At 43.1% G+C, this 25,177-nt stretch overlaps 1 long non-coding RNA gene across 22 annotated transcripts in view; it reads left to right on the plus strand.

Moving 5' to 3' along the window:
• Positions 1 to 1,992: 1,992 nt before the first annotated feature.
• The window catches only part of LOC140608362 (uncharacterized), a 54,478-nt gene continuing 31,293 nt past the window's right edge, over positions 1,993 to 25,177 (plus strand). For 14 of the 22 annotated variants that reach the window (XR_012010381.1, XR_012010411.1, XR_012010393.1 and 11 more), the window contains exons 1-3: positions 1,993 to 2,170; positions 12,757 to 12,972; positions 15,795 to 15,913. This is a non-coding gene — a long non-coding RNA (uncharacterized lncRNA). Of the gene's footprint in view, positions 2,171 to 12,756; positions 12,973 to 14,808; positions 14,887 to 15,794; positions 15,914 to 25,177 lie in introns of all 22 variants that reach the window. The other 8 variants (XR_012010439.1, XR_012010427.1, XR_012010432.1 and 5 more) reach the window with 2 other exon arrangements.

Genomic DNA, 25,177 nt, shown 5'->3' on the forward strand with positions numbered 1-25,177 from the left:
TGAATGATACCTGAGCAAAAAGTATGCAGAGAAAGAGCAGATGCTTTGGATGGAACTTGGAGAGGGATGGGAAGACAATGGAAAGGATCTATAGGGTTATCAAAGGAAGCCCAGAGGGGCTAGAGAGGGAAAGAAAACCTCCAAGGCATGGATTCATTGAATAAGTGTACAATTAACAGTGTTATATTTTCAGAGGTTTCAAGGTAGATGGAAGACTGAGAAAGGGACCCTGGAATAAATGACAGTGGAATCACTACTAGTGAGCGAACACAGAAGGACTCTCTTGATTACAACCTAGCTCAAATTAGCAGAGCAAAAAGTGGGAACATATTAACTCTTAAAATCAAAGGAAGGAATGATTCAGCAAATCACAAAGGGAGTCAGGGATGAGCTATCCTTAGAATAGCTGGAAATTGGAACCAAAACACCACCAAGATTCCCTTGGTCTGTCATTGCTTATATATGTTGGTCTCATTCTCTCAGCAGGAAACATGGCCAAAAACGATTCTAAACTTTCATCCTCATAAGTGCTGAGTGACTGAATATACAAATGGACAATGGCCAGATAACATATAAAAATAGGACTCTGATCCATTACCTGCAGAAACTTACCAGGGAAACCAACCCCTTTATCTATATATTTAAAAAAAAAAAAAGCCCAGAAAGGCAGCCTGTTACAAGTAAGACTCGTAGGAAGTCAGATTACTATCACTAGTAACAATTCAGGAAGGCATAATGGCCAAGACTTGATTAATAACTGACAACTTCCCTAATTTTTATTCCCACTTAGAAGTTAGGTCCAAACACATAAAGTCAAATACGCACCCCTAATCAATTACACAGGATGCTCCACTTCTGGTTAGCCTGCCTACAGCTTCGCCACCATGTCAACAGCCTCCAATAAGGGCACACCTGAAGACCTCCCTTTTCCCAGCTGTAAAGCTTTCTGATTTCTCTGTCTGCCTTTGAGTCTCTGCCCCAACACAAGTGATGGTCCCTGACCCCTTGCTATAGCAAGCTCTGAATAAATAGCCTTTGTCTGTTCTCCTCTGGTTGGTCTTTATTTCTCGCTTGATGCCCAGAGAAGAATAAGACCTTCTTCCATCAGCTCCTCTGAAAATTCCCTAGACAGCATTCTCATTGGCCTTCCTTGGGCCATAGCTCCATTCCCCAGACCAGTCACTATTACAACTGCGGGTATACAATATTGAGCTTAGTGGAGGAAACGTGCCTACCTCCCCTCAAAAAATGACAGTTCCCATTCTGATTGTATACCTAGACCTAGGAAAGGTATAGCTCTAAAAGAAGGAGGGTCCTGTGTCCCCCACACCTGAGGCCACTTGGGATAGGTGGTGCTGTGAAGACAAAAGAGTTAATGTCCTCTAGAGAGAATTGAGAGGTGTAGCTATTCAGGGAGGGCCATTCCAGAGTGTGTAATTGATAGGAAGATGGATTCGGAGAAGAGGTGAAGAAATTAGGGCTTGAAGAGACAGTTTCAGACATCCTGGACCTGAAATGGGGATAGGGTCAAGAGGAAGAATGATGGTCAAAGGCCCCAAAATCATCTTAGGGAATAGAAACAGATAATGAGCTGTGAAAATAAGGAAGCTCTAAATCACAGCAAAAGCTTGGTATTTTCAGCCAAACCATTTTTCTTAACCTTATTGCCCTTTTCAATTCTCCTGCTCTTCCTCCTGACCTCCTTTTCTGTAAAAGGGACAAACCAATTGACAGTAGCTGAGCCTTGAAAAGGGCATGTGATGCAGGGTTCTTGGATATTCACTTTCTGTTCTTCCCCCTCCCCATGTTCCTGGACACGGCATCTAGACTCCTGCCAGAGCTTCCCTACCCATCCTGCTCCTCCCCCAGGAGAGTGTCTTGGTGTTTAGAGACTTCCCTGAAACTGACACCTCTGGGTGATGACCCACACTCTGCTTTATTTATTCATAGTAGAGCTTGTGTGACTTCAGGGGTCAGTGAGAAGGGAAGAGAAACTGAAAACAGGAGCAGGGAGGAGGGGCAAGATGGCAGAAGAGTAGGGTCCCCAAATCACCTGTCTCCACCAAATTACCTAGAAAACCTTCAAATTATCCTGAAAATCTATGAATTCGCCTGAGAATTAGAGAACACCTGGAATGCTACAGTGAGAAGAGTTCGCGCTTGTATCAAGGTAGGAAGACGGGGAAAAAGAAATAAAGACACAAAAGGCCTCCAAGGGGGAGGGGCCCGCGAGGAGCCGGGCTGAGGCCGGGGCGAGTGTCCCCAGGACAGGAGAGCCCCGACCCAGAGGAGCAGGAGCTGCACCAACCTTCCCGGGAGGAAAGGGGCTCCAAGGAGGTGGAGCAGGACCCGGGAGGGCGGGGATGCCCTCGGGCTCCCGGGGACACTAACAGGCACCTGCGCCCCGGGAGAGTGCGCCGAGCTCCCTAAGGGCTGCAGCGCGCACGGGGGACCCGGAGCAGCTCGGAGGGGCTCGGGGGCGGCTCCGCGGAGGGGGCTGCGGGGCGGGAGCAGCTCGGAGGGGCTCCGGGCGGCTCCGTGGAGGGGGCTGCGGGGCAGGAGCAGCTCAGGGGGGTTCGGGGGGGGCTGCGGGGCGGGAGCAGCTCGGAGGGGCTCGGGGGTGGCTCCTCAAAGGGGGCTGCAGGCCCCGGGAGCAGCTCGGAGGGGCTCGGGCAGAGGAAGAGGCTCCGTGCGGAGGGGGCTGCACGGCCCCGGAGCAGCTCGGGGGGCTCAGTTGGCGGCTCCACGGAGGGGGCTGCGGGGCAGGAGCGCGAATCCGACAGCGCGGGCCCCGGGCACAGGGCGCCGGGACACAGCCCAGGATCCGGCCTCCCCCCGGGACAGGCAGAGGCCGGGAGGGCTCAGGACAGCAAGGACGCTCCTGCTCCGAGCTGAGCAGATCAGCGGCCCCGCCCCGGAGCCTCCAGGCCCTGCAGATGGAGAGCTCCGGAGCTACTGCCAGAGCTGACTCCAGGGCTCCAGGGCTGCTGCCGCCACTGCGGTTGTTCCTCCTGGGGCCTCACGGGGTAAACAGCCCCCACTGAGCCCTGCACCAGGCAGGGGCAGAGCAGCTCCCCCAAGTGCTGACACCTGAAAATCAGCACAACAGGCCCCTCCCCCAGAAGACCAGCTAGACGGACCAGTTCTAGGGGAAGCCAAGGGACTTAAAGTATACAGAGTCAGAAGATACTCCCCCGTGGTTCTTTTTGTTTTGTTTTGTTTTGTTTTGTTTTGCTTTTTGATTTGTTTCCTTCCCCCACCCCCTTTTTTTTCCCCTTTCTTTTTCTTTCTCTTTTTCTTTTTTTTCGTTTTTTTCTTCCTTTTTTTTTCTCTTTGTCTTTTCTTTCCTTCTTTCTCTCCTCTCTTTTTCTCCTTTTCCCAATACAACTTGCTTTTGGCCACTCTGCACTGAGCAAAATGACTAGAAGGAAAACCTCACCTCAAAAGAAAGAATCAGAAACAGTCCTCTCTCCCACAGAGTGACAAAATCTGGATTACAATTCAATGTCAGAAAGCCAATTCAGAAGCACTATTATACAGCTACTGGTCGCTCTAGAAAAAAGCATAAAGGACTCAAGAGACTTCATGACTGCAGAATTTAGAGCTAATCAGGCAGAAATTAAAAATCAATTGAATGAGATGCAATCCAAACTAGAAGTCCTAACGACGAGGGTTAACGAGGTGGAAGAACGAGTGAGTGACATAGAAGACAAGTTGATAGCAAAGAGGGAAACTGAGGAAAAAAGAGACAATTAAAAGACCATGAAGATAGATTAAGGGAAATAAACGACAGCCTGAGGAAGAAAAACTTACGTTTAATTGGTGTTCCCGAGGGCGCCGAAAGGGACAGAGGGCCAGAATATGTATTTGAACAAATTCTAGCTGAAAACTTTCCTAATCTGGGAAGGGAAACAGGCATTCAGATCCAGGAAATAGAGAGATCCCCCCATAAAATCAATAAAAACCGTTCAACACCTCGACATTTAATAGTGAAGCTTGCAAATTCCAAAGATAAAGAGAAGATCCTTAAAGCAGCAAGAGACAAAATCCCTGACTTTTATGGGGAGGAGTATTAGGGTAACAGCAGACCTCTAGACAGAGACCTGGCAGGCCAGAAAGGGCTGGCAGGATATATTCAGGGTCCTAAATGAGAAGAACATGCAACCAAGAATACTTTATCCAGCAAGGCTCTCATTCAAAATGGAAGGAGAGATAAAGAGCTTCCAAGACAGGCAGCAAGTGAAAGAATATGTGACCTCCAAACCAGCTCTGCAAGAAATTTTAAGGGGACTCTTAAAATTCCCCTTTAAGAAGAAGTTCAGTGGAATAATCCACAAAAACAAGGACTGAATAGATATGACACTAAACTCATATCTCTCAATAGTAACTCTGAACGTGAACGGGCTTAATGACCCCATCAAAAGGCGCAGGGTTTCAGACTGGATAAAAAAGCAGGACCCATCTTTTTGCTGTCTACAAAAGACTCATTTTAGACAGAAGGACACCTACAGCCTGAAAATAAAAGGTTGGAGAACGATTTACCATTCGAATCGTCCTCAAAAGAAAGCAGGGGTAGCCATCCTTATATCAGATAAACTAAAATTTACCCTGAAGACTGTAGTGAGAGATGAAGAGGGAAGAGGGACACTATATCATACTTAAAGGATCTATTCAACAAGAGGACTTAACAATCCTCAATATATATGCCCCGAATGTGGGAGCTGCCAAATATATCAATCAATTATTAACCAAAGTGAAGAAATACCTAGATAATAATACACTTATACTTGGTGACTTCAATCTAGCTCTTTCTATACTCGATAGGTCTTCTAAGCACATCTCCAAAGAAACGAGAGCTTTAAATGATACACTGGACCAGATGGATTTCACAGATATCTACAGAACTTTACATCCAAACTCAACTGAATACACATTCTTCTCAAGTGCACATGGAACTTTCTCCAGAATAGACCACATATTGGGTCACAAATCGGGTCTGAACTGATACCAAAAGATTGGGATCGTCCCCTGCATATTCTCAGACCATAATGCCTTGAAATTAGAACTAAATCACAACAAGAAGTTTGGATGAAAACAGGAGCAAAAGATGCTTCTGTTATTTTCTTCTTTCCTTAGGAATAATATAGGAATGTGGTCGAGCCAGAAGATCCTGCTTTCTTTGAGGAAGCTGTTACGTGTAGGAGGGCATCCCCCCACCCGTCCCCATGATCTTATCAGCATTACTTCCTAGGATGTGAAAGTGGTGACATCCTGGGGAGCTGGGGTCTAATTAGTCCATTAGGCCTAATTCTCAGCCTCATTTCTAGCATCTGGAAATCAGGCACATTTTTAAAAGCAAATTCAGGTTTCTGATGGTAAGTACCTGACATTTCCAGAAATGGTGGTACCAGTGGAGGAAAAAACTGAAAAACTACTAAGCAAAGTCAGTTCCACAGAGTTCCAAAGCCAGTGGCTAAAGCTCCCTGGAGGTCATCCATGTGGAAACTACTATCACTCTGAATAAGGGTAATGGTGATGCAGGGGCTCCTGCCTGTCCTGTGTCCTCAACTGATGAGCAGAAGGAACCTTCAGGAGCACCTGCTCTGACTTGCCTGCCTGGCCCGAGCAGGTCATCTATGGCCTGGCTGATCTTCCTCTGGCCGGTTAGTGATTGGTTCAGGTATTAGAGCTGATGATAAAATAGCCCTAAACTAGACTAGGATGGACAAATGTAGTGACCATGTAAAGAAATTTAGTACTAGTATCATATTATTTTTAAATAGAAATTTTTGAAAATTCAAGATTGAAAACCAAATAAATGTGGAAATCTTTTTCTTTTTCTTTCTTTCTTTCTTTTTTTTTTTTTTTTTTTTGGAAATCCATTTCTAACTAAGTTTGGTTTTTGTTGACTTCACATAATCTAGTTATGAACATGATGGCTTTATGGTGCTTGCCTTGGTTCCTATCTTTCTAAATGCTACTGTAGATTTAAATGTTTTTAGAGAAAGTAGGTCTGAGCTTGAGAAGCCTCTCCCCTGCCCTAAGTGTCTGATTTACTGAGAAGAGGCAGAGAAATGGGTCTGCATGCCAGTTTATACACCTTTTTGTGGATCTGCAAGGGTAGGGCCTACTATCTGACTCATCAGGACGGCCACTTGTGCAGAAGTTGGCAGATCCTAACAAAAGCTAAGCCATATAGTCTCTCATCAGCTCTACCTGCAACCATGCCATGCATAGCAACAGAGACCTTGGTGACCAGCCACATTCCAGGACCTGTCCATTTGAGTTCGGTCCCCACCTTCTCACCAATGTTTGCTGTTCTTGCTGCTGGTGGCCTCTATGAAAACACTACTTCTTTGTCCTGCACCTACCTATTCCTTTGAGGGACCAATTTCCACTGAAGGTGGAGAAGTAGTCTCCTAGTCCCAAAGCATGGCTGCTTATGCCTCAAACCTTACAAAATCCATCATGAAAACAATTCTTTGCAATTCCCTGCAGAGCCTCTCCATATGGATGTTGTCCCTACAGGCAGTATTGTTCTCTTCCTCTCCCTGCCTATTCCCACACTATCTCTAGGGATCTGAATGTTAAATGTCTTGATCCAGGCCCTCTTCATTTTATTATATCAATTCATGCAAGTAGATACCAGGAGGAACCACCAGCTAACCAATTTATCAGACACAACCAGGGTCTACAACCCATTTCAAGCTCTATTGGAATTATTTCAACAAATACACATTAAGACAGGCAAGACATATATAATATGTTTTGATGCCATTTCCTGAGTAAAGCATTCCCTTATTTACCCAGCCAGATGTTTCTTTCTATTATCTGAACCCCTAGAGCCCTACTTTTGGAAATTTCTTTAGGTAGATGTTATGCACTGCTTGAACTCATAGTTCTGTATGTATGCTTGATAAACTATAGGCTCTGTGGATGGAGTTTATACAGAATCCATGAAAGTACTTAGCACACAATACTTCTGTATGGGTATGTCGTACATACATACACAAATACAGGCATTCATACATACACGAATGTATATACACACACACACGTATTTGCCTTCTATGATCTCGTATAGCCCACTGCCATCTTTGGGACTTAGTAGATAATGGTTCCTGTTGAAAGACTTGAATGATTCTTTGTGTGGGTTGGCATTGCGTCATTGACCCCTAGGGAAAGGAAAGAGTGTGCTTTCTCTGTGTCGCATGTTGTACCTGCAAAAAATTCCCATGCTGAAGAAGATTGTGGAAAAGTTTAATTAGCTCCATTCTGTGAATATGACAGTTCTTATCAAGGCTAAGTGCTCATTCTCCAGGTGAGGACAGTAATTTATCTGTTGCTCTGTGGATAGCTTGCAAATCGGCCCTCAATTCCACACAGCTCTTGCCATGTCCAGTTAGAAGTCTCAGCTTCTATTTACCTGTGTTTTCCAGCAGGTGCCCATAAGTCAAATAACCCTTTGAGAGAAATAAGTGGAGATTTGAAATTCAATGCTACAGTCTTTTCTTTGGAAAAAAAGAAAAAGTAGAGTCAGAACCAAGAGACACTGGATAATTATTTTCCAACACTAGTTTTTAATGCCAAAAGTAAGTGAATACTCATGGGTGCTAGACAGATAATAGCACATTGTTTTTAGGCTGGCCATGTGTACTTTCTTGGCTGCACCCTGGGAAAAATCTGATTTACTTATTCTGAGTAAAAATCAGTATGACTGCCTTTGCCATCGCTGAATTTAGGCCATTCTCATCCATGCAGGCCTGTTTTGATTATCTTCAGGCGGATGGCAGCTGCAATTTGAGCTGCCCTGTTCTTGTGTCTGCAGTTATTTAACAGGCTCCATGTACTGACTGGAAGCATCTATCACGATACCTCTTTGGGGGCTAAATTCCACCCTGATTGAGAATATTCTGAAGCAGCATACTTGAGAGCTGCTATGTGTTTGAAACATTCATTTCCACCCAGACCAATTTGTGTTAGGTAATTTTTCATCTCTCAGAGTTTTGCTTTAATTGCAATTAATGTCAAACATATTTTTAGTTACTGCTTTGAGTTTTGTTGTTCTTTCCTTCATTAGTAATTTTGTTCAGGTTGTGAAAAGCCTGAGAGATTTGACTGGAAACCTCTCAACTCTTATTGAAATTTTTGAATAACTATATCATTTAATGAAGAAAGTGTCATTCGCTTCTATTCTTCCTAAGGAGGCCACTGGATGTGTCCAGGAGGTATATTTTGATAGAGAGGAGATGGGACCCTGAAGTGCGTAGGTATGGGAAGAAGGGTTTTGTATGACTCAAGGGGAAGAATTTGTTATTCTTGAGATGGAGCAAGGACAGAAAAAGAGAAAAGGAAAGAAAGGGAGTGAGAAGGTGAAAGGGGTATATGCGTGTTGTGAACTTTCCCCATAAATCTCAGTAAAGTCTACTGGAAACATGAAATATTGGGAGTGATGGTGTTTCTTGTGAAAACCAGAGGAAAGCCTGGATCTTGAAAGAAATAGATCTGGGGCAAATCAGAGACAGGACACTTGGGTCCGGAGGCAGAAATATCTGGAAACAAGAGCAGCAGCATCTCACATAACTCTAGGCCATGGAATCAGGTTTGGGGATAAAGTTACCAAGATCAACGCATGTATTTCTTCACTCACATATTCTGTCTGGTTCTATTTATAATCACCAACTCTATGCTCAGGCTTGAGTTGGATTCTGTGAGGCAGCCGCTAAAATAAAGACAGTTTATGTCTCAAGAAACAATGTCTCATTGGGGAGGTAGGCTCATGGGAAAGTTTAAAATAGTCAACAGTTGAACCTAGCATATTTTTATACTAAAGCAATGAACTGCTTTTTCACTTCATCTGGTTAAAGTACTGATCAAACCATTTCTTCTCATAGACATTTTATATCTGTGCATAAAATGAAGGCGAGCTGCCAGCCTATTTGTCCCTAACCTTCATCTATGTTATAAAGTGATTTGTCTGCACATAACAGACACAGAAGGATATAGAAAATGTCTCATGCCAGGACATGACTAGAGACAAACACAGCTTCAGGTGAACAGCTGAGGCCGACTCAGGCCTCGCTCCAGTTCTACAAGTTCCCATATTTGCTTGCCAGGCACTATGCTGAGCACTGAAGACGCAGATGTGTTATGGTTCATCTTGCCCTGAAGAGCTTAGAGTCTAAGAAATACTTTTAAAATTAAGACTTTTGGGGCACCTGAGTGGCTCAGTTAGTTAAGTCTCTACCTTCAGCTTGAATTGTGAACCCCTGGTCTTGAGATGGAGCCCCACATCAGGCTCCTAGCTCAGTGGGAAGCCTGCTTCTCCCTCTCCCTCTGCCCCTGCTCCTGCTTTTGCATGCTCTCTCTGTCAAATGAATAAATAAAATCTTAAAAAATAAAACTAAGGCTTATAATTAATTTCTAGGATAGAAACCAATGCCAAGTAGTTTGAGAAAAGGGAAATTTATGAGAATACCAAGGAAAAGGCAGGTGTGTATCAGACCTTGGGATAACTGGACACCAGCGTTGACTGTATGCTCTTGGCACCTCTCAGCTGGCTACTCTGTGTGTGGTCTTTCTTTTCATCCACCTTGCTCTGCTCTTGGCATCCTCACGCTTCTCAGCTTTGCTACCATAGACTATCAGTCCTTTTTCTTGAATTCCAATTTGAAATATCCCCAATGTGAGACCAATGATTGGCTTGGCTTGGAATGGCTGGAGGTGGGGGCAGCAAGGTACCATGTATGGGAACCTCTGAAGACCCCCTAGGTTAGAGGGGGAAAAGTGCAATTCTCCAAAACAAGAGTTGTCAGGTGCAGAAGTTAGGCGAGTTTCTGAAGAGACAAAATGAGCTCGTTGCATATAGTTGAGTATGTATTATTAGCCATTCAGTTTAGTACTGGGGATATAAAGACAAATAATACTTAATCAGTGTCTTGTGAGAACTCAAAACAAGCCTGCATTACAGTGTCTGACATGAAAATGATATGCACAGGGTACAATAGGAGCTCATACGAGGGGCTCTTACCCACCCTAGTGAGCTGAAAGTGGGTTCTTTGGCAGCAGGAGCAGGAGAAAGAATGATGTCTTAGGTGGAGAAAAATCTTGGGTGGTGATTCACCGAGAGGGGAAGCTGGGGCTCTTGGTGAGTGGGAAAAATTGACAGACAAGAAGGTGGATAAGGCCCCTGGAGCAAAGCACCATGGATCATAGGAGTCAAGATCAGGAGCCTTTGTTTATCCCATGGACAAATGGAGCAACATTTAAGAGTTTAAGCAGGAAATAACAGTGAGATTTGGATTTTAGGAAGGCTTCACAGGCTGCAGACATAAAGAATAGGTCTAGAAAGAGCTGCGGTCTGCAGAAAAGTGAGGGCGACAGGCCTCTGTCCTGGTGTGGAGTGGCAGCAGCAGGGGTGGGGAGTGAGGTAGACACATGAGTGACTTTCAGCAAGAAGGACTGGTACATAAACTGGGTTTGGGGGGCCCAGGGATAGGGGACGGTGTGAGTGAAGTTATGGCAAGCTCTGTGGTATATGTTTCTAACTTGTTTGGAATTCAGCTCACCATTTTTTGTAGAATACCATGAACTTATGATATATTAAAATTTAATTTTAAATAAATAAATAAATAAATAAATAAATAAATAATATTGAGTCTCACACTATATCCAGGACCCAAATGCCAGGGTTTGTTTTTTTTTAAGATTTTATTTATTTATTCACAAGAGACACACAGAGAGAGGCAGAGACACAGGCAGAGGGAGAAGCAGGCTCCATGCAGGGAGCTCAATGTGGGACTCGATCCCAGGACCCCGGGATCATGACCTGAGCCAAAGGCAGATGCTTAGCTAATGAACCACCCAGGTGTCCTGTCAGTTTATTTTTAATCTATGGGAGGAAAATTAAAACTGAGAATGTTTGTTTAGTAACTCATTCCTGAGAACATGGCAAGCCACTGTTCAATGGGAGGATGGTTTGAAAGTTATTGGATTCAACATGATAAACTGTGGGTGGAAACAGTCCTTGAAAATAAGGCTGGAAAAGTAATTCAAAGGTAGACCAAAGAGTGTGATGTTTATTGATATGTTTCTTTAACAGATTTTGCCATTTCCATGTTCTACTTGTATTCCTACTTATTTAAATACTTAAAAATATTTTATTTAAATGGCATTAATTTTTATTTAAACTTTTCCTTAAGTAGATTTACTATTTCAACTTAAATTTATCTTGAATGGAGATTTTATAATATTGCCATAGAAGGAAAACCAGTTTCACTTGTGAAAAACAGAAGATAATATAAAATAAGTAGAATGGAAGCAAACCAATGTCATTAAATTCTGGCTAAAATCACTGCTCCTTAGGAAGGCTCTGTGCCTTAGGTCCAATAGCCTGCCTTTTAGGAAAAACCTCTCTGGATTATTAAGCGTTTTTTCTGGGCATGTAGCTTGACTGCATTTCCCAGCCTCCCTTGCAATGTGCTGTGGTCAGATGATTGGATTCTAACCTGTGGAGTGGGACAGAGTGAGGGACACCTCCTCAAGATATGTCACATAACCACCTTCGACACAATCTTTCATATCCCCTTTTTCCCAGCAAAAAATCTCTGAGCCCATAGGAGACAACAGAGCCACAGGGCAGAAGGAAACCGGGTACCAATTCACTGGGCAGAAGCCTGCCCACTAACCATACTCACTGACTGAGCAATAGATTTGTATTGTATAATGACACAGGTTTTGGGGTGGTTTGTTATAGCAGTTAGCCTATGTTGACCAAAATGCTGCTAAAGACATGCTTGCCCAAATTGAAACTTTCCCCTTGTGTAAAAAAAAGGGGGCGGGGGGCAAATAAACTTTGCATTGGTGCTGTTTGTCTCTTAACAGCATCTTTCATTTTATCCTCTGGAAACTATCAGAGCATGACATTTTATGCCAGGCTTCACAATTAGGATCTACCTGTTATTTTCAAATAATTGTGTACTGCCCTACTTAGCATTCTTCAAAACTGACCCATGGATACGGAAGCTTTGGTCATCACAAGGTGGGACGATATCTGAGTCAGAAGCAGGTTATTTAAGAGGGAAGAGATAGCAGCTTATAACATTTCATGTGCCTTACCCCTCCAGATTTTGATATGTTTTCTCCATCCCAACCTCAAAAGGGGCCATACCCAAGTAGATCATTGGGTGAAAAAAACAAAACTCCACTGACAGCAAGAAAGATAGATTGGAAGGAGTGGGGACTGGGGTCCCTACAGCAGAATTGAATCACATCTTTACTTTTCTTTTATTGAGAATTAAATCTAAATTATGTTATGAAAATGGGAAGCTCATTTTTTATGTGTCAATGAGGGGGTACTTTAATTTGAACAATATCCACCATTTTCAAGCTGCACTCTTCCATCACAGGTAAAGGGTTGAAGTCCATTGATCAGGAAAGTAATGTTGGAGATTAATTACAACCACCACAGGGTGACACATGTGCTATAAACTCTTTCTCAAATTGCACTTAATTAACATTTGCTTACAGAATCTCCTTTCTCTGCTGAACATCTTGCATTTAAACTGCATTTCTCTCCCCCAGCCCGCCCCCACTTACGTATGTCTTCAGTTGTTTTGGAGGCTCTTGTCCAACTTCTTTTCCACTTCATAGCTTTTAGAGCCCCAAAGGTAAATGAAGGAGCATTATAATTAACATTTCACTGCAGTGACTGCTGAGTCCTTCACTGTCTCACATCTCACTCCATTTTATCTTCAGGGCAAGAACTTGTTCTGGATACCAGCCCACATTTCATGGGATGACATAAAGTTCCAGCCTCACCTCCTCCAGGAAGCCCAGAGGTCTCTGGTCTAACTGACCTCATGTCTTCAAAATCTGGCAGCTCCTGTCGGACAGAATGAATAATATTCTATCTGGTGCTGCCGACATTGTGTCTGGTGAATACACATCTGCATTATGAGAGCACAGATTCATGTAAGTCAGGATCATATCTTCTATTTTACTTCAAAGAATAATCATCTGCAAGAAAACACACATATACCGACCCCCAACAATTTAATCAAAGCTCTTTATGTGTCACATGAAAGGGGGTAGAGGCTGAAGAAAGCAGATAATGCTGCTCTGCGTTAATCACAAAGAAATCTCCTCCACTGTGAGAGAGAGAGAGAGAGAAGGCTTTACAAACTGTGGGGAAATGATCTGGGTTTTTTTTTTTTTAATTTAAGCCAGAAATGGTAAATGGACATCTAAATTTAGTCCATGAAGTATTTCCTTTGAATTTTTAAAAACCTAGACATTTGAAGATTTCAATAAAAAATCTAGATTTCTATCTTGTGCCAGAAATTCACATGACCTGACAAACCTGGGTCCAGAATACACAGAAGAGCTGGATAGTGGCAGGAAATACTGGCCATCTTCATGTGGAGAAAGGAGGGCGTGAACTCCACATCAACTGGCTTCTATTCTCCCTACAACGCATGGTGCCCTTAACTTCCTGGACCCAGTAGTCATTTGACTCTGTAATCACTGAGACTGTGCTGTCTCTGAGATTTTAAGTGTCCCCTTTGGGTGTATATATGGCTAACATTCGCCTTTTGAATGTATGTGGGTGTGTATGTGTAAATGCCTACGTGTGTGTGCTTCAAAATGTACCTGCTGGACAATTGGAAAAAAGAGTATATTTAAACCTCACATACTCCAAAGGCCATCAGACTTGGGGCACCCAAGATGCTATCGAGTTGTGAGACTAGCAACATAGACTTCCTACTGCATTGTTCTAAATGGGCTAATTCACACTTGGGGAAATGTCCTGCTTGGGAAGGAAGAGAAAGCCACAGGGTGGATGAAAAGTGGGGCTTTCCATTCTTAGAGCCCTCAGGGCAGCGGGTGAGGTGGAAACTAGGAGGTCATCCCTCCCCCAAAGTTTTAACTTCTTAAATACTTCTTAAATACTTCTTAAATACTTTTCTTTGGACAAAGGAAAAGTAATCTTTAAAATGCAGTTTATAAATTCCCTTACTCCACCTTTTCTAAATGTTATGGTTTCTATTAGCTGCTGCAACACTTTAGTACATCTTCAGCAACTCCTGAGCTTGGATGCTGGTAGAGAGGACAAAGATGTGTGAGTGTGCCTTGCCCATACTCACTCTTGCTGGGGGTATAGGTAGAAGTTGATAGTGTCAATTAGCAGTATATTATGCTTCTATTTTCCATCTACTTATCTCTCAACCTTATCTTCAAACTTTCTTTTGTATTTTTAATTTCAACAATTGTATTTTTAAGAGCTTTCTCTTATTTGTGGATTTTGCCTTTTATAAGGCATTCTGTCCTTCTTTTAAGGAGTTTTCTCCTTATCTACAGTCTCTCATGGTTGCTTTTGGGATGAGTTTTCTCCTTCCTTTATCAGTCAACACTATTTCATCTACTAAGGATGCCAGAAATATATGTGGAAATACCTTGTTGGCTAATGCCCTCCCTCCTTCTCTTTTAATCTTTCAAATATACTTTCTATCTTTGGTGGGAGGAAAGGGAGGAAGAGGTGTTATGCTACATGTTGGCAAATCGAACTCAAATAAATAAATAAATAAATAAATAAATAAATAAATAAATAAATAAATGTAAGTATGTATGTATATGCTTACTCTGTTTAAAAACCTTAAATAGAAGGTTTAAGCAATAGAATGTTAATGCATTAATGAACAGATCCCTCAGAACCCTTTTTTCCCCAGTTTTCATCTGTTTTCAAGGGGGGATTATGACCTGTGGTAGTGTTGGAAAGCTATCCATCAGAATCTGTGCTTCTTTCCATAGTGTGAAGTTGCTGCTGGAGGAGAGTTGTTCTCTTTATACTCACATGTGGATGGTTCCTGGCAGTGCCACAGGGGAGAAGTGAGATATGTCACATGTAGACTTGGGCTTTCAAAGAACAGTGGTGTCCCATACACTATATCTTTCTCTTTTGAATGCAGAAGACACGGAGGCTTTAGGGGACAGTAGAACTACAAAATGGGAGAAAAGTCAATCACTGAATCACCACACAAGGAAAATCACTTACCAACCAGAAATACCTGCATTAGCTGTTGTGTTAAGCCACTGACATTTTGGCATTTATTTATTTTAACAACTAGCAATGCCTTAACTTACAGTTTCCAAAAAGTTAAGTATCACTGCTTTAAGGCATCCTTGGAATGTAGCATATGTTTAGAACTAAGTAAAAATCATTTGGATCTTTAAAAACAATAACATCAGAAATATTGGGATCCAAAAATAACATGAGATCAATATCTGTTCTTGAAAATATCCCTATTGTTCAATTTTTGGGAGGTTTATATATATAAGCTGATAGAGAATGTTTCTTACAGTTTTACCAGGTAGTCGTTTTTCTCCATGAACATGGCTTAAAGACTTGAAGAGAGAATTCATCTCCCATGTTAAAATAATGAACTCTTAACTCTGTATTGTGATTTCTAGTTTCAAAGTGCTTACAAAGCATTAGTTTATCCACCCAGAACCAAAAAGATATAAAATAAATGAGGAACCTATTTGGTAGGGATGGAGTCTGGTAAAGTAGAACTGAGGAATTAGAGGAATGTCCTCAAGGTTTAATAGGATCAGGCTCCACTGTGAAGGCCCATTCTCAACCATCTCTGCCTGGGATAGATGTAAGGGAGGACCAGACAGGCTGCTTCTGGGTTCATCTTTCTCCTTCCTCTGACTTGCTCATGGCATGTTAATGGCACCAACAATTAGGCTGCAGCTAATCTCAATCCATTATGTTTTATTTTTTTCTAATTTAGCTCTCAGAGTTTCAAGAGCACCTTATGGACACTTCTACATATCAACAGCATTACCATATTGTAGAGGAGGAGATTGAAGCTCAGAGAGAGGGAGTAATTTACTCAACGTCACCCAATTGGTAAGGGACAGAATTGGAACAAGAACACTTTAGAAAACAGTAGTGTTGGGTCCTAAGGATTAGTGTTCCCTCACTACTGGGTGAGGAGACAAGCATCAAAGGATAAAATTATGGTGTCCTAACTGAACCCAAGGGGAAATGTGGACATAGAAGATCTGTTTCCCTCCTCTCAACCCTTTCTATTCATAAAGACTGAGTTGAAATGAAAACTCAGTATCAGGAATTGGCATCCAGATATGGGCATAGTAAGAGAAGCCGGATAAAAGTCAAACTGAGAATCAAAGAATCAGACAGCAAAGGCCTCAGAAAATAAGCTGTCCAAGGGAAAAGAGTGTGTGAGGAAGAATCAGTCTCTATACTAGGGCTGAGCTTCTGAAAGAGTTGGGGGTTCTGTGTCCAGTGTGGTAGTTGTTACATGGTCCTCTCCGGACCAACCCCATTGCAGCATTTTATACTTTCAGGGGGAGGCAGTTGAACATATTTATAGCTGAGAGAGTGATAACATTGGGGACTTAATTATTATGTTATAGGGCCTTTTAAAGTGAGCCTAACATAGGTGGGGCATCATTTCTTTACTCATACAATAGTGAGGAAATGAACAACTATCTTGAACAAGATGACAGCCTTAATGGCGTCAGTGGCTTGGGTGGTGGCCCAAGCCTCCCTAAGATTAGTGTGGCTTGAAGGTGCCATAGAGCAATATAGCAGGCAACCTACCAAGAAGTAGGAGATGGATCTGCGTGAGGAGAGAGACCCAGGAAAGCTTCTTAAGTGATTCTGAAGCATATTTCTGATGGGGACACTAGAGGAGCCTAGTAGAGGAGGCTGAGCATCCACATTTCCATAGACAAATCCTTTAAGCTGCAAAAAGGCAGGCTTCCAGCCTGTGACCACTTCATTGGTACCTATAGACAGATGAAGCCTGCCAGCCTTGGATTATGACCCGTGCTAAGTGCTCTAATCAAGAGAAGAAGTGATCATGATGGAGTGCATCGGGAGCTGGAGTGTCCAAGCTCCTAAGGCTGCACTTTTCTGATCAGCAGACTGCCTCTTCTTGGACGTTTGATCCTGAGTAACAAAGATCCTTCCATGACATAGTTACCATTTATCCTCTCAAGAGCCCAGACCTCTGACACTGGCATTAGAACAGCTTTAATTCTATATTTTGTGAACTTTGCATTTACCTTCCTCATCCTTGCGGGGCTCTCCAAAGTACTTTTAACTTCAGAACTTGGGGAAACCTCCTATTTCCCCAAAGTCTCAGCAATGTTAACATGGATTCCTCACTTCTGCTGTTTCTTTTCTGTTTTGCCCCATATCACCCTGTGTACTCAACTCAGGTTCTTCTCTGGATTTCACTAAAAATCCATTCACAGCAAACATTTTATGAGTTTTATATTTTTTTTTTTTAAGATTTGGGGCTATGGGTGATGGTAACTTTGCATACTGTCAGCTGTTACTGTTTATCTTCTCTTCTATCCCTCAACTCTCTTTCTGTTATCTCCTCTTTTACCCCTCTTCAGAGCAAACATGTTCCTCTTTCTTGTCTCATGCAGAGCTATCTCCTATTGTTTCAACTGCATCGCTTTAGAGATGGCCAACTTCCACTCTAAGCATGACTATAAAGATATATTCCCAACAAATGTCATCTTTCCTCCCTTTCCCTAAGAGGGTTTCTCACTATTTTCCCTAAGAGGGTTTCTTCACTAAAACACTATTTCTTCTTCTTCTTCTTCTTCTAGTTTGTTTCTCTCAAGTAGCTTCTTTCCCTCTCACATCAGTCATTTCACCAGCAGATATCAACTCATTGGTTTTTATCTTGCGCAGTGCATCTTGGAGAGGTTAAAAATATGTATGAATTCTGAAGTCCCACTCAAGATTTTTATTGTGTTAATCTGGAGTGGGGACTGGGCATCCACACCCAACAATGCGTATTCTGGAGGCATCTTTCATCACTGAGCACATGCTGTTAGGCAGCACCATTGTAGGCCCCCTGGAGTTTCAGGAGGACAATAATCATACCCTGACAGGTACCTGACAGTCTGGGAGGGAGTAGAGGCACAGGCTCATGAAATAGGCTTCTATAATCAATGATGGATAACTCTGGAACAACTCTTCAACAAGTGGGTGAGAATGGGAAGCAAACATGTGCATTAAGAGCTTGGGGATAGGAGGCACTGGCAGCATCTGGTACGTAGAACAGTGCCCCCACAGAAGAGCCAGGACTCCATGACTAACTGGGCAAATAGCTTCCTGAGTGAATGGGCTTGAGGGGTGAGTAATGGGATTTGAATGGCCATAGGGGAAGAACAAATTAAAGGCCAATACCAGTTAAAGTTTGGAAGTAGGGCTGAATGTTGTCATTTTGGTGTCTGGGGAGTCCCTGGTCTGATTAGCTCAGAAGAAGCTACAGGTAAATTGGAGACCTGTAAGACTGGGTTTTTAGAAGTGGAGAACCAGCCAAGGGTTATGAATATGGGAGGAATGTATAGGTAGTGGTGTTTGGGAGGATTGATGTGATTTTGGTGTACATCCTAGGCATAAAAGAGATAGGTGAGGGGATGAGGAGAGAAATGAATCGGAGTATTCACAAAGATGCTGTCTAGTGAACCCCAAATCCCAGGTACCACCAAGCATGAAGTCTTCCTTTCTTGGGCATTGTAATTATTATTTGTAACCCCCACCCTTTCCCCTGGGCCACTCAATCCTGGACAGATACTGATCAAGTCAGGACCAGAAATCTTAAAGAAAAGGTCTTCAATGTGACCTATGCTTTCTTGGAGAAGAGAGAATGTTTTCATACACTCCTTTGATTCTCCTGATCTTGGCTTTGTACTTGAGTCACTGGTGCTCTAATGGAACCCAAACAAAGCCACACTTTGATATTTAGTGCAGGGTGGGGGGAGGCCAAACCTCATTTATTTATTTTTTCATATGAAGGGAATATTTGCTTTGCCTTGTTTTGGAATAAGTAAAAATGTACAGTAAACCCAAGCCTTATAGATAGTAACAGTCTGCCAGATGTCATGATGAGATCTGACATTTTGCTTAAGGGGAAACTGTAAATCATCAGAATACCACAGAGGCGGTTGCTACTGGGAAGAAGGCTAATATTCGTCAGATGTCTGCATGTGAGAGTAGGTGTAACCTGCTTATAACAGGGCCTCAGTGGAGAGGGCAGGCAGTATGTGGGAGCAGCCTGGGGAAGTGGGACTGCCCAGATTTGCTCTTTTACTTTTGCTCCCAGGCCTGGCGGCCTAAACTTTGTAGTCATTGGGGACTATTACAGCAGAGTATTTTGCTCTGGTTAGATTCTGACTAGAGGTAAAAGCCTGAAGTTTCATGACTTCCTAAGCAAGATGTTAGAACCTCAGAAAATTCATATTCCATGCTGGAAAGTAGGCTGTGTGCACTTACTTCACTTGCACACCAGCCTATTTATATCCCTTCCCCTCTCCCCAGCCCTCCCCCTCCACTTCCACAGTGTGTGTTCTTGAGCCAACTATCTATGGCTGAGGGCAGCTGGGGTTCAGCTAGTCTGGAACCTTTAGGAGGTAATATGGAAGACACAGCAGAGTTGTCCTATATGAGAGTTGAGAAGGCTGGATGCTTATATACAAACTTCCAATTATCTCTGTCTTTGCTTGAGAGCTGCTGGAGAGGGGAGTGGAATTTAACCCCCTCCTGCATCCAGCCTGCCTGGTAGAGAGTAGCAACAGTTACAGAGGGACACCTTCAAAACGGTGAGGGCAGAGAGGGTCTGTCCAGGTGCTGCCTCTGCTAGTCTCCATTACCTGGGAACTCTTTCCTTAATAAGAGCCTGCAAAGATGGTGCTGGTGGGTATCTGCCCACTGGTGCCCTCTTCCTATGAGCATAGATGATCAATCATTCCTTGAGACTCAGTGCAAGCTTGCCATGTCTATAATTAGTGCTCCAGTCCTGCTGGCTCTTTATTTTTATGCAGATTGTTGTCAGAGTCTATTACTGAATGTGCTGCTTGGTGGTTTCAGCTCCTGCTTTGCATTGAGGAGCTACTTCGACTGAGAGATCCATTAACAGTTTGTGGAAGGATACAAGTTTACTGACAAAAAGACAAATTTAAACTGAATATGAATAAATAGTTTTACATGGATCCATAAGAGTAAACAGATCTCTGCAGATACTCACTAGGGCTTCCATGAGGACCTGCACCTTGGCCTGTCCTTCTAAGGGGACTCCCATTTCCATGGCTCCCTAATGGCCTCTTGAAGATGGTCCATATTTTTTTTTTGCCTGATTTTCAAAGTCCTCACAGTCAAGCCCATTTTTTTTCCCTTATGCATTCCTCCCTTACACAAAGAAGGTTCCTATTCTTGCTCATAAATTTCCTCTGGAATGTTATGTTTCTACTCGCCTCTTTGTCCCTCAACACCCAGCTTTCGCTTCATCACAGTGCAGGCTGGAGGTGTCAGGAGGAGGGAAAAGGGAGAGAGAGGATAAAGGGGGAGGGGGAGGGGAAAGAATGATTGGAGGACAGAGGGGGGGAGGAGAGGCAGGAAAGCGGGGAAGAGGGAAGGAAGATAATGCGTTTTTATGTTGGGGTCCACAAACTATCTTTGGCCTGTTGGCCTGTTATTGTAAATAAAATTTCATCGGAACACAGCTGTCCCCATTTGTTTACTTATAGTTTCTTACTACAAAGGTAGAAGCGAGTAGTTGTGACAGTATTACCTGCAAAGACTAAAATGTTTACTACCTAGTTCTCCATAAAGTTGCCCATCCTTGGTTTATATGTTTCTTGACTTGTTCTGGAAAACAAAACAAAACAAACAAACGAACAAAAACAAAAAAAAAAAGCTAGTGAACTATAAAATGTGGCTATTTAATTGTGCCCCTCCACACCTCCTTCCACCCTTACCCATTCTGTTTGGGCCCCCCTGGGAGGCTGATCTGTGGCAGGGCTTCCTAGATTCAGTTGATTTTGACCAATGAGAGGGGAAAAGAGATCAGAAGCAGAGAAGGGAGCCAGGTCACTCCTTCAGGGTTCTTGGGCTGGCTGCCCCTTCCGGCTGAAAGCCAAGGTTCCTAACAAAGTCCTCTTCTTGCTACTCCCTCAAATGCTCTCAGTTTTCTTTCAATAGTGTAATTAGTCTTGGGGCACTGCTCTAACATCTGTGTTTTACTGTGCCCTGCACACACCTTCATTGAGCTTTCCTCAAATTGCCCAGTTTGAGTGGACCATCTGTTCCCTGAAGGGACTTGATTAATACAATTACAATTAAAGGCAGAAAGGAACCAAAAGAAGAGTAGAGCCTTGCATACTTTCTAAAGTAACAAATGTGTTCCTTCTACATGGCACCAGCTCAAGGTACTTACAGCTTGCTGCTGTGATCTCACTGTGATCCATGGATCAGCAGCAAGGGCATCACCTGGGGCTCATTGCAAATGCAGACACACAGACCCCACCCTAGACTACCTTAATAGAATCTACATTTTAACCAGAGCCCTAAGTAAGTCCTTAGGCACAAATTTTTTCCCTTTCTTCCCCCAACCAGATGTGGGAGCGCTCTTTACCTCTTGCCAGATGTCCTTCAATCTTAAAGTTGTCTTGAGGATGTGGGCAGGAACTCCGGATAAATTTCCTCATAACATAGCTGGATGGGGGAGACATCCTAGGGGTAGGTGTGGTAAAGTGCAGACTCAGGCCAAGGACTCCTTCTCACATAATCCTCTTATCCCCAGACTCCTTTCTTGTCCAACTTCCACTTTTTTCCACTCTGTATCAAGCCAGGCCTGCTCAGGAAGCGCCTCCACAGCCCGGAATTTAAACTATAGAAAACCTGGTTCCCTTCTTTAGTGGCTAGGAAGACAAACAAACAGATGCATACCAGTAGTGCTGTTTTCTGCTTCTTGGGGATGAAGGGAGATATTTGTAGTCTCCTCAGGGGAAATATCTTTGCCCTGATGGTCTGCCTTCTAAGGCTAGATGGTTTCCAAGGAAGCAAAGGAAGACCAGAACAGTGGTTTTCCCACCAGAGCAGGTTGCATGCTATGTCCTAGAGATCCCTCTCCAATCTTCTTCACCTCCACTATTAACTAGTGGATTGCCTGGTATTACTTTCTCCCCTAAGGAAATCTTTCTGATTTCTCTTGGTCAACCATGACCTCACGCTACTGCTTCTTTTTAAAAGCTTTTGCTGAGCATCTGCTATGAACTGGATCTCCTGAGAGATAGAACAGAGAGACAGACACGTAAAAGGCAGTTCCTGACCCTGAGGATATGTGGAAGCTAATGGGAGTGACAGCCACTGCATAGCTGAAGCAGGCACGCTGCAGGACTCAAAGGGTTCGCACCTACAGCAGATGCTGTAGATGTCCTCCTATTGGTACTTTCTGTTCTGGTGTATGACCCCTGTGTCCTTCCACAAGCACCTGTCATTCTCCAAGGACTAGAGACTTTCTCCTGGCTCACAAGAAGGGTGAATTGGGAGTTTAAGTCATTGACACCCCAGAGCACCTTCAGCAATAATGAATAGGAGTTTGTGAATAAACATCCCAGATGGGACAGTTTGGAACCTTTTTTTTTTTTTTGTATTATTTCCCAAAGGTCCTGGGGGAACCAAATCCCAACTCTCTGTAGCAGCACCTGCTCATGAATGCATCTTGCATTGACTGCCTTACCTTCCTGCCCCACTTTCCCACTCATCTGTGAATGCTTCCTGGGATGGTCTTTCACTTTCACTCAGGTGCTTATTTTAGGGTCTGTTTCTGAGGGAAATCTAGACAAAGGCAATATAGAAACAATGATGTGTGTATGAGTATGGGAACAGAAGTCTAGCTAACTGGAGTGTAAAAGATAGGTAAAGACAGGGAGAATATTCTCCCAAAATGACATTATTTCAACAGTTTTTAAGGATCCATGCTGAAAGTCATTGTTAGGAACATGACAAAAGAGTGTTTAAGGATTTGGCATGAAAGTAAAATGCTGAGATACAGAAGAAAAATAGCAAAAGGTAGTACCTTTCTTGTGTCCCCACCCCTGAATCCACCCATATATGAGCATTTATTCCTTTGCCCCAAGGGATCCTTCCCTTAGATTTTCCTGGTGAGGAGTCCTTAAGAGTCTGTCTCAACAATGTGATAGACTGTTAAAAAGTCTTGCTTAGGGAAGAACTTCCATGTGAGGAGGAAATGTGGAAGGAACTGCTTTTTATTTGATCTAGTAAGACAACATCAGGGTACATATGATGTCAGTATGTATCAGGGTTAAGGAGAAAACTCAGCCCTAAGAATCTTGCCTTAGAAACTCTAGCCATCATTTTCTAAAACAAATCATAGAATCTTTAAATGAAGAAGCTTGGCTCACTTCATGTATTATTTTGGTTCTAAGGATTACCAGCCAGGTCTGGGGAAGACATGCAGCTATTGACCAATGATAGAGACCAACAGATTTTGTTCTTGTAACCATTTCACAACTGCAATCAAGATACCCCTGTGGAATACAGCTTTAGTAATCCAGTCCGTCTTTCAGAGAAGGACAGTGTATACAATAGGGTGGCTGTGCTCCCACTGGCAGTTCCATGATTTTGGTGATTATGGGGAGAGCTGTTCCATTTGATCACCTGTATTTCCCACTAAATACAGCTGCCAGTTCCCCCACAGATAGGCTGAAGGAAGCTGTGTGAGGGATCTGAGAGAGCCCAGAGAGACTTATTGAAAACAATTGAGACCCAGATTTGTTATAGCTATTGTCATCTGAGAAAAGATCCTTATGGCTTTAGTTGGAGAAAATGTATTTTCCAGTTTGATTTGGCTCAATCTTCCAAGATTGTAGCCACCAATTCTGTTTCAATTCATCATGTTATTGCCTCACACCCAGAGATGAATGGACAAGCCCAGATGAAATAGTTTTTGTTTTTTTACTGGTCTTACAACTTCACTAGAAAGTAGTGGGCAGCCCCAGTGGTCCAGGGTTTGGCACTGCCTTCAGCCCAGGGCGTGATCCTGGAGACCCAGGATCGAGTCCCACGTCGGGCTCCCTGCATGGAGCCTGCTTCTCCCTCTGCCTGTGTCTCTGCCTCTCTCTCTCTGTATCTCTTATGAATAAATAAATAAAATCTTAAAAAAAAAAAAAAAAAGAAAGTAGTAATGCTGAGGTCACCTAGGAAGTAGTACTGTGACTGAGTCTTTACTGTGCCTGGCCTGGGGCTACTCCATTCTCAAAGCACATCTACTGGGTTTGTGGATGGAATGCTGACAGCTAGTGTGAAACGGTACATTTGTCCCCAAATGTTTTGAAAAGTGTGTGTGTGTGTTGGGAGTTGAAGGGAGATGATACTAGCAAACCCTGAGATCTTGTGATTTTTAAGATAATGAAATAATTTCACTGAGAATGGAGGCTTGATTCAGCTCCTTTGATTTCCCTGAACTGGGTCCATCCTGTACCCAGGCTGGGAAATCTGCCCGAACTTCCCTAGGCATGCACTGCAGCCCATGCTCTGGGAGCTCCGTCAGCCCCCTCCCTCTTAGAGCTGTGGCTTGCGATTCCACATGGGTTCAGATTCGCCCTGAGCTGACAACCTCCAGTTTCAAGCTCCCACTGTGTCCATCTCCATTTCTGACCCAGGATGTCTTAGATGCTGTAGCCCAGAAGTGGAGGTTGGGGAATTATTGCCCTGAGGACTATCCTTTAACAATGAAGGTTGGAAACCAGAAGAGAAATACCTCCATCTCCTGTTTTGAGGGTATAATTTGGGGACGGGGTGGGGCTTCTATATGCTCCTCAGGAGGTGCCTGCAGAATGGTCTCTTTTGTTCGCATTTGTGTCCTCAATAATGCAATCTTATATCAGTTTGACCTCTTTCCACCCTCATTCTTGCTGCTCCCTCACTTCTGCTTCTTTCTGACATCACCTCTCAAATAAACTACCCCCTCCCAAGTTCTTGTCCTAAACTTTGCTTTGGGCAAAGCTGATCATGGCTAAGTACTTAATTCTAAACACCTCTTGGCATCAAAGCTTTCTCAGAGTCAAGGGAGTCAGCTGTCCCATTTGCTGTTCGGAGATGGCTACATCCCCCAATGTATTTTTATAATTCCAGAAGAGGTTTGTTTTCTTACAGGGACATGGGTACCAAAACATTCTCATCATACAATCAACTGGCATTCGTTCAGTCTCTAGTATATGATAGATTTCCATAAGTAGTTTGGGGAATGCAAAGAAGTTTATATGTAATTTGAGAATGTATAAAAAGTAAATATAATACAAATATAAATCATTACATTTT

The sequence above is a fragment of the Canis lupus genome, chromosome 1 (assembly GCF_048164855.1).
Source record: "Canis lupus baileyi chromosome 1, mCanLup2.hap1, whole genome shotgun sequence".
NCBI classification, from domain to species: Eukaryota; Metazoa; Chordata; class Mammalia; order Carnivora; family Canidae; genus Canis; species Canis lupus.